Source organism: Ixodes scapularis, unplaced genomic scaffold (genome assembly GCF_016920785.2).
Source record: "Ixodes scapularis isolate PalLabHiFi unplaced genomic scaffold, ASM1692078v2 PGA_scaffold4__175_contigs__length_147842914, whole genome shotgun sequence".
NCBI classification, from domain to species: domain Eukaryota; kingdom Metazoa; phylum Arthropoda; class Arachnida; order Ixodida; family Ixodidae; genus Ixodes; species Ixodes scapularis.
Window position 1 is genome coordinate 16,027,464 of NW_024609879.1, and position 8,919 is coordinate 16,036,382.

General features: G+C 47.3%; 1 pseudogene; it reads left to right on the forward strand.

Moving 5' to 3' along the window:
- The first annotated feature begins 1,602 nt into the window (after positions 1-1,602).
- LOC115309174 lies at positions 1,603-5,283 on the forward strand (annotated as a pseudogene).
- The last annotated feature ends 3,636 nt before the right edge of the window (positions 5,284-8,919 follow it).

Below are 8,919 nucleotides of genomic sequence, written 5' to 3' on the forward strand. Positions count from 1 at the left end.
AGTTTTTCGTAGGCTACGATGAAATCCTACGACCACACCTACAACAGCTACAAACCTTTATGCACTTTTTATGATGAAATCTACATCGCTGGCAACATCACTCGATTACGTTGTCGCGACCACCAACATGCTTTTCTATGTGCTCTCTGTGTGCGTCCCAACAAAAAAGAAACATTTGAAACTGGACATTGCGGCGGAGACAAACGCTACAACCACGGATACCTGAAAAAGCTACGATAACAATCCCATCGACCAAGCGACCACCAAAGACTTGCTAGGCTTAGCAAAACGCTTCGACCACCCGAGACAAGACCATCTGCACACGACCGGCTGGCTTGATGGATGGAATACGCCCATGCGACCTTTGTGGGCCCTTCTCGTGTAAATAGTGTGAAAACCCTGACCTCTATTTTGGGGTAAGAAGGCCAGTCTTTCCCCTCGTCGTACCTAGCTTGTTTTCATGCAGCGGTAATGAACGCTCTTGTCAAAAAGGGACACTCTTCTCGATTCAATCTCCTTTTTTGTGTTATAGAGCTCATATAAACGTCATACGGATTACCTTTGCAACATGGAAACATACACGTTTTATAGATGTCCATTTTATTCCGACATGATGGTACACCAACGCATGTCGAGTTAGAGCAGCTTTTGGAAGCGACTCAATGCCGGTCACATCTTTCTCTGCCGAGCGTCACGACAGCATCGAGTTGCCATTGTCTAGAGGCCCAGCGGTTCATAAAATCAGTTGTAAAAGATTGTTCCTGAAGCGGTTACTAAGAAAGCGGTAACATTGTGGTTCCGCCCCCAGTGCGAACAGGTATTTACGTGGATCTCGCTGACATTCTTTTACTTCAAAGGTATCTTCCTGGACGTTGGTTCTCTCCTGGATCCCTGAAGCCATGAAAAACGCCACAGCGATTTGTTTACATGCGCGCCAATTTGCAGAGCCGTACGGGCCATCTCTCCTTAGCAACGATGGTAGTTCTGTTGACTTCTTAGCGATCAAATTCGTTATCAGTTGCAGTCGACCAAGGCGGTCATCCAGTCATCAGTAAAGGTGGGTATTTGGGGAATGTTTAAATAGACATTTTGTAGCGTGAATATTACAGTGCACGTACACCAATCCCTAAACCACACAAAATAAGCTTTGCCGGAAAGATCACCCGACACTAAAACGAACGGTGGCCAACTCTGCTGTTACTTCCTTCACCAAAGCCCCTCGGTACTACGTTCAGGCCTAAGTAATCTCTATGAGTGACCGTACTTCCCGTCATGGCGCTGCTCTTACAAACATGCTGTCTTCACGATATTCCATCGAAGCTTCACAGACATTCACAAAGTGGTTTTCGGTTATTGTTTTATTCAGTTTAAAATATGTTTTCTCGCGTTATCCTACGAATATTGGTATTGGTGAAGTCCTATCCCCTTCGGGCGCCACGTCCACAAATGTGCACGCCACGTTTACGCGCCAATCTAAAATAGTAGACGGAAGAGAAATTGCCTTTGAAGCGCACCGTTTACATTTGTGGACGCTGCTCTCTCTGGACCTGTGGCGCCATCTCGGGAAATCTCGGCGAAACGTTTTAGAAACCACGTGGAAGGATGGACGCCTCGACGTTCTATGGCGGAACGAGTAAGTGGCTCTCTTTTCTTGAAGTTTTCATTGATAATGCAGCATGTCTTGCAAAATGAAAAAATAGCTGCATGTACTTAAAGGGCAACTCTGGTCCATACTTTCGATTTTGGGATTATGACTGTTTTTAGTAGAGTCAGCGTCTCTGAATTGCAAGGTATAATTTTTTTCTCCTTATTGTGCGCAGTTTTAAAGATATCGACGTTTCAAAGTTTTGCTTGGGGCGCGGCCAACAAGACCGAAAGTAGCCGCTCGAGGCTCCGGCAACACTGGGAATCGGGTGCTATGTGAATGTGACGTCAAGATCGTTCTCGATCAACGAGTACGCAGGCCGAGCGGCACCTACCTCTGTTGCGCCAGCCATCTAAAGATAGGAGGTAAGCTGATATTGTTTTAATTCTGTATACGCGGTAGTTATCCAGCCCATGTAACACGAGTTAGTGCGTATACCCAAAAAGCTAGCAACTGAAAAACCCTTGAACTCGTGCGGTGCCATACTCGGCGGCCGCCGCCGTGCGTGCCTTATGCGCCGTACTCGTCACTTGTATACCCAAAAGCTAGCGACCGGAAAACGAGTGAACTCGTTCGCTGCCGTACTCGGCGGCTGTCGCCGTGTGTGCAGTCTTCCGTACTCTTCGCTAGGCCTAAACTGTCATCAGGGCTCCGTGGATGGAGCGGCATTGCTCTACGCCGCGCTGCCAGTGACGTACAGTACTGGGGGCCCTCTCGCTTTCGCGCTGCTGGTCAGTCCCAGACACAAAGCTTTGAGGCTCTCCGGCGCGGGCCGCGGCGCCCGAACACACGTGTGCTGGACTGTACACGTCTGTTTTTTCATTCTTTTTTCCTCGCGCGCGTAAAAGCCGAAGTCCAAAGTCCACTCGTCGAACAGCGTTCACCCACACCTTCTCCAATTTCCGGTCCGTTGGAAACTTGTGAAAAAGCACCTCCGTGTTGCGCAGCGGGTTTTTTGAGCAGCCTACAGCGCTACAAGTTGCACTCGGCACCCTTCGAGGAACAGCTGGGCAGTCTTGGGCGCACCGAGTTGCTCGCTAAAACGAGTCTTGGGGTCCTCACAAACAAATAATCAAAAGGCTATACCGAAGCTACACGGGCTATAGATAAAAGCAACGGCTAAACACGCCAATCACAAGCCGAAGTAGCGGTGGTAGCGGCTCAAAGAAGCGCACTCCGCGCAACGCCCGGACCGGAGAAAAAAAAAGAGAACGATACGGACGTCACGGCCCAATGTTGCTTTAGCGATCGGCAACCCGCTGGCCACCCGCTAAGGAGCAGCGGCTCGCGGCGGGTCGCATTTTTATTATCGGCATTAGTTGAGAATGCGGCGTCCGACAAGCGTGATATTTTGGCTGGGGTCGTATTTTGTGTCACTACATCGATATCAGTAATTTATTTCATTTTGAGTTTTGGCCCGAGTTGCCCTTTAAGGATACACTAGATGCGATGACGATTGTTGTTATCGCAGTCGAAGTACAAAATACTGAACAGGACTGTTGTAGTTTTGCGTCCCCATTAGTTGACATCGCGCCTGAAGGCAGTCTTTCGCACAAAGCTTCTTTGGGAGTAGGGGATTACTTTCCTAGCGAAACACGTCTAACATAAATTGCCTGTGATTTCCTACAGATATCCAGAATCACGCAGCTGCGAGAAGGAAATTGGATGATGAGATGGCTGAAAAGCTGCTGGAAAAAATTGCAAATGGAGATATTTCGGACGGGGATTTTTCCAATGATGAATCCGCCGAAGCTGACCTGGAAAGCACACTAAGTGCAAGTTTATTTCTAGCTTTTTTTTTTGTTAAATTAAGTGAAAAAGTATTTATTGCAGGACGCTAATGCCGGGAGCAGCGAATTAACGAACATTTCAGGAACTCCAGGAACCTCGCAGGCTGTCCATGTGCAGCCGAAAGACAGCATCGCATCAAAGAAGTTGTCATTGAAATGGGAAGCGAAAGAATTTTCTCCCACTGACACTGCTTGTTGCTATCGACTGCAAGGAGGCTCAGTGCCGCAGGAGCCACTGGTGTATTTTAGCCGGTAGTTTTCACCTCAGATCTTTCGAGATTTTGCTAAATTTACAAACATGTATGCGCTTCAGAGAGATGGCACTGAACTTGGAACCACCGAAGAAGAAATCAAGGTTTTCTTTGGAATGCTCATGCTCATGGGGGTTTTGAAATTCCCAAGAGTGCGGATGTACTGGACTACTGCCACAAGAATTCCGGCAACTGCTGAGGCAATGAGTGCGAAAAGGTTCTTCAAGATCAGAGCCGCCTTACACATCTCGGACTCTAGTGCTCCACGAGATCCAAACAGCCAGGACAAGTATTGGAAGGTTCGTCCCGTCATTGAAGCAGTCAGGCAGCGATGCTTGCTGCTGGAGCCTCTCGAGCATAACAGCGTGGGCGAACAGATGATTGCATTTACGGGTCGCGTTGCAGCGAAGCAGTTCGTCAAAGGAAAACCCAACCCAGAAGGGGTCAAGGTGTTTGTCCGCTGCAGTTCCGACGGCCTCGCACATGACTATGAGCTATACCAAGGCAAAGGCACTGGTGTGAGCGCGCAGCATTCCCACCTCGGACTTGGTGGCTCCGTTGTGATGCGACTTGTCCAGACAATGCCGCAAGGAAAAAATCTAAAGTGCTTTATGGACAACTACTTCTCATCAGTGAAGCTTTTTCTTGAACTGAAGGAGATAGGTATTTTGGCCAGCGGCACGATTAGAGCGAACCGCTTGCTTGGATGCCAGCTGAAGACCGAAAAACAGATGAAGAAAGAAGGCAGAGGATGCACTGATCACAAAGTTTCTGAGGAAGGAAACATTGTGCTGGTCCGTTGGCAAGACAATGCGTGGTCAACATGGCCTCAACGCATGTGGGAACCGGAAACACCGGCAAGGTGAAGAGGTGGAGCAAGTCCAAAAAAATGCACATTGACATAGACTGCCCTGATGTAATTCTTCAGTACAACAATTACATGGGAGGAGTCGACAAACTTGACTTCGTGATGTCGTTCTACCCCATGCGGACGAAAACGAAGAAATGAACCGTAAGAGTAATATCTCACTTCGCCTCTTTCTCTTTGGTAAACAGTTGGCTAGAGTATGTAAGAGACGTGGATAAGGAAAGGCTGCTCAAAAAGAACACTATGGACATGCTGGCATCCCAGACAGATGTCGCCCATAGCCTAATAACATGCGACAAGACGGCCCAAAATAAGCGCGGTCGGCCAAGCAATGAAAGTCCCCAGCAGGTGGCGAAGAAGGCTCACAACACCGAGCCACTACCCACGAACACAGTCCGGTACGATGGCTGCTATCACTGGCCAGAACATGTCAGCATGCCATTTGCCCAACGGTGCAGACGAGAAGACTGCAGCTCAAAAAGCCGAATTCGCTGCAAGAAGTGGGGCATTTTCCTTTGTCGGGGCAGAACTGTTTCTTCCTGTTTCATACGAATTAGGCTGGCAGATCTGGGGATCGAGATTTCTAGACGAAACACCCTTCTCTTTTATTTCTCTCACAAGAATGTGTCAAGAAAATGTGTAGTAAGCTGTTTGGAATATCTTAAAAAATTTCCCTACTTGGAGCGCAAGTCGGCAAAGCCTCAGTGTGGACGCAATAAAAAAACATAAAAAAACGAAAGAAAAATTGTTTTGACACTACATTTAGTTTTTAGGTATTTTTTTGCTTTTATAGATAAGTTCAAATTATTTTTCCAGTAAAAATTGTTAATTCGCGCCTCAAGGGGCTATTTTAACCCTCTTCATGTTTAAGCAAAGAGATGGGCTCTAGAATTTAATTTCCATACCCCTTTAAGGGTTTGCACAAACCTTTCTGCTAACCCATTACTGCTGGGTGATACGGCGCTGTCAACACCGGGCACTTTTCACTGCTCTTCAAGAAATGTTTGAACTCCTGCAACGTAAAGTGGGTGCTCTTGTCCAAAACCAATGTCTCAAAACTTCCGAAATGTTAAAGGGGCGGTGCAACGATATTCAATTGGAATGTTTTTCACTTTACGCGAGCTTACTGGCACTAGTGGGACTCAAGGATACTCGTACGCAACGCCACTGACCAAGAAACTCCTTTGTTGCGCTGTAATTTCAAGGACAAAACCGAGATTTTTCATTCAATCTCTCCTTCGCAAAACCTGATGACGTAGCTGGGCGGTAACAATACCGCCCAGTGACGATATTTGAATGCGGCTCATAGATTGGACCCGAGCATGGCGTGGACACTCGATTTGGGCTCGTGATAATCGATAGCTCGAGAAGCATTCGGGTAGTGCCCTGTGTCCAATCGCTGCAATGACGACAACAGCCGAACCGTAACAATGTCTGGAACTCAGCGCGTGTCCTGTGCTTTGCCAACCCCAGCGCATAGCTATGATCAACATTGGCGGCATATAATCGGCTCAAGGTCACGTGGCCGCTTGTTCTGGCTACGAGTTGAGGGGGTGAACGCTGCTCGTTTTTCTTTAAACTTTTCTGGGACTTCGATTGCGTGTGGTGAAAAACGAACGGGTGTTTCATAGGTCATTAACGTCAGGGATCCGTTCTAAGCGCTATTTGCCCGAAATACAAAAATCGTTGCATTGCCCCTTTAAAAGAGTTTGTGCAGCTTTTCAATCATGCTGAATGATGTCAACTGGATTACAAAAACCTCGGGTCATTTAGAGCGAGTGAACGTAACTACCAAAAGCATTTTTCCTTTCAAAGTCCAGCATAGTCTCCGAGTCTCTGTGGACACGCTGCCAAGGTTTTGTGGGCGATGCCCAAGAATGCAATGGTGCCCGAGTAGGCAGGTTAAGCTGCTCTTGACACTGTTTACATGCTGTCACGTGTGCATCACTGCCCACCGACAGTTACCAGAAGTAATACCTAGCTAGTTCCTTGGCACTACGACAGCTGGGTACTTTTTGTTGATCTCTTCCAGCAGCACTCTCAGTCCCAACATGAGGCAGCCTTTTAATCTTTATGCAACCTTATGCAGCCATCCTTCTTTGGAACTAAAACAAGTAAAGCTGCAAACTCACTGCTGGTTGTAGGTGTGAGGATGGCCAGGACCTCTAGCTTTGTCAGAACTTTCTCCCCCGCTAACACAAAGGGAACACTTGTAGCTTTCACGAGCTGGGGCTGACTTCCTTCTTTCAGAAACAGCCTTGTCTATGTTTGGCACATGTTTACTTTGAAAAACTATGTTGTCTCTCTTTGTGTGCGGACCAGGAACCCAGGGACGAGTGAAAATTTTCCACGCAGCCAAAATTGGTTATGTTTTCTTCGTCGTTGGCTGTGTTGTTCAGCCAGCTGTCGGCATTTCACTACACTTTCCGGGACCCTCATACAGCGATTTGTCAGTCGACACCAAACTATTCGCTCGTTGCCACTTTATGTTGTTGTCCTGCATGACCGAGTCACGAAGTCTTTACTATTTGGTTTATAGACGCTTTGCACGGATCAGTTACTTGAGCCGCCACTCCGCACCGCCATAACTGACCTTCACTTCTGTTCATGGCCAAGGCAGGCAAGGCCTGCAGGCAGGTACCCACACTGAGGCTTTGCTGACTTCGGTTGCTGTTGGTCACGTACGATTGAAATGGGGGACCGCAGTGGGACGCGTAAACCCTGTCCGGTGGGCAAGACATGTTCTGTAGTTGCATGCAAAAACTTCAGTAGCCATGGAAAGGCCTGGAACGAAGGTGTCTGCGCTCAACATGTGCCCCTAGCGCACACGGACTGCCCGTGCTTGGTACCGTATTCGCTGCACCGATTCCCCAGCGGAAAAAAGAATGAAGAACTGCGTCCGCAGTGGCTGGCAAACTTGGAAAGAAAAAACTTCAACCCCGGAAAGAGTGCAATGGTAAGAGCTGCTACTTAGACGCATGATGTCGTTCAGCGTCGTGCCAAACATCATAAATAAATTCCGCTGGGCGTCATCGTTTCGCTTGATTTCAATGAGTCGCGAGCAATCGTCCAGCGCAGGAAGTTGTACGTAACTTTAGGGAAAGCATATGCTTATTCCAACGTACTAGACAAGACAAAGGGAAAGACAGATGATTGCGGATTCGTAGAGTTGCAAAGCGAAGGGACTGCAAAAGCATGATCACTTTGATTCTTTGACCTATAATAATCCCATTTAAAGGTGTGTTTTCCAGCAGCTCTACCCGGGTCAAAAATGTAAATTGGCGAGTATGCGTTCATGCAGGACGACATACTTTCGATCCACCTCATATTTGTTTGGCACTAATTTATGTCAGTACAAGCATTATTCAGAAACAACTGCCTTGCTTGCGTCAAGCACACACATGCGGCGAGGAACATGGCTGCTATAGACTATTTTGGCACAATTTTATATTTAAAGAATGCACAATGGCTCAGTGCACTCGCACAACAAAAAGGTGGAAACGGCACAAACTTACATGGTCTCTCAAGTGCAGGCCATAATCGTGTTGTCGACCCATCTGACATTTGGCTCCATTCGATAAGTTAAACAAAAAGCTACTGCCTAAGTTCACATAGGACTTAAAAAGATTACTCAGAAGAGTAAGGTATACAACTAGCATATAAATATTGCATAATGTCAACGTGACATGCAAAAGAGAATGAAAATGACACTTTGATGGTGGCTAGCGTAGTCTCAAATCACCCTGCACTTGAAAAAATGAAGGTCGGCTATGGCGGCAGGATCACGTGATAGCAAAGATGTCGATGACCATGCAAAATAGCTGCAAAGCATCTATAAAATATAAACAGCGAGCAACTTGCTCAAGACAACCTCTATCATGGGGTTCCAGAATGTTCCATAACTACCCCCCCCCCAAATTGCCAGACAAGGGGCAGCTAAAAAACAATTTGCTTGAGCCAAACACCACACCATGAAACACTGCTTAGAAGTTGGCTTAATTGAGCTGGATTTGATTTCACACACCCCGAAGGGTGGGTGAGCACTTCTCTGTGGTCATGGGCAAAGTGATGAAGCCTTGGGCTTGTCGAAGCCATGGACCATTTGCCGGATGTCCCTCTGGGGTTTCCTTTATTTGTGAGGAGCCTTGGCCCTTGCACTGTCTCATATTAAGATCACAGGAGACCAAGCAACCACACAAATATCCCAAAAGACAGCCAACGCCGTCCGAGGTCACGGTCAGAGATATCCGGAAGAAGTTCTTGACAAGGTGGCACCTTGCGGACTGGTAGCCCCCATAGAAAAGATGTTAGCTTGTTCTGACATAATGAGAGTACATCAAAACCGCACTTGTTTTTGATGGAACA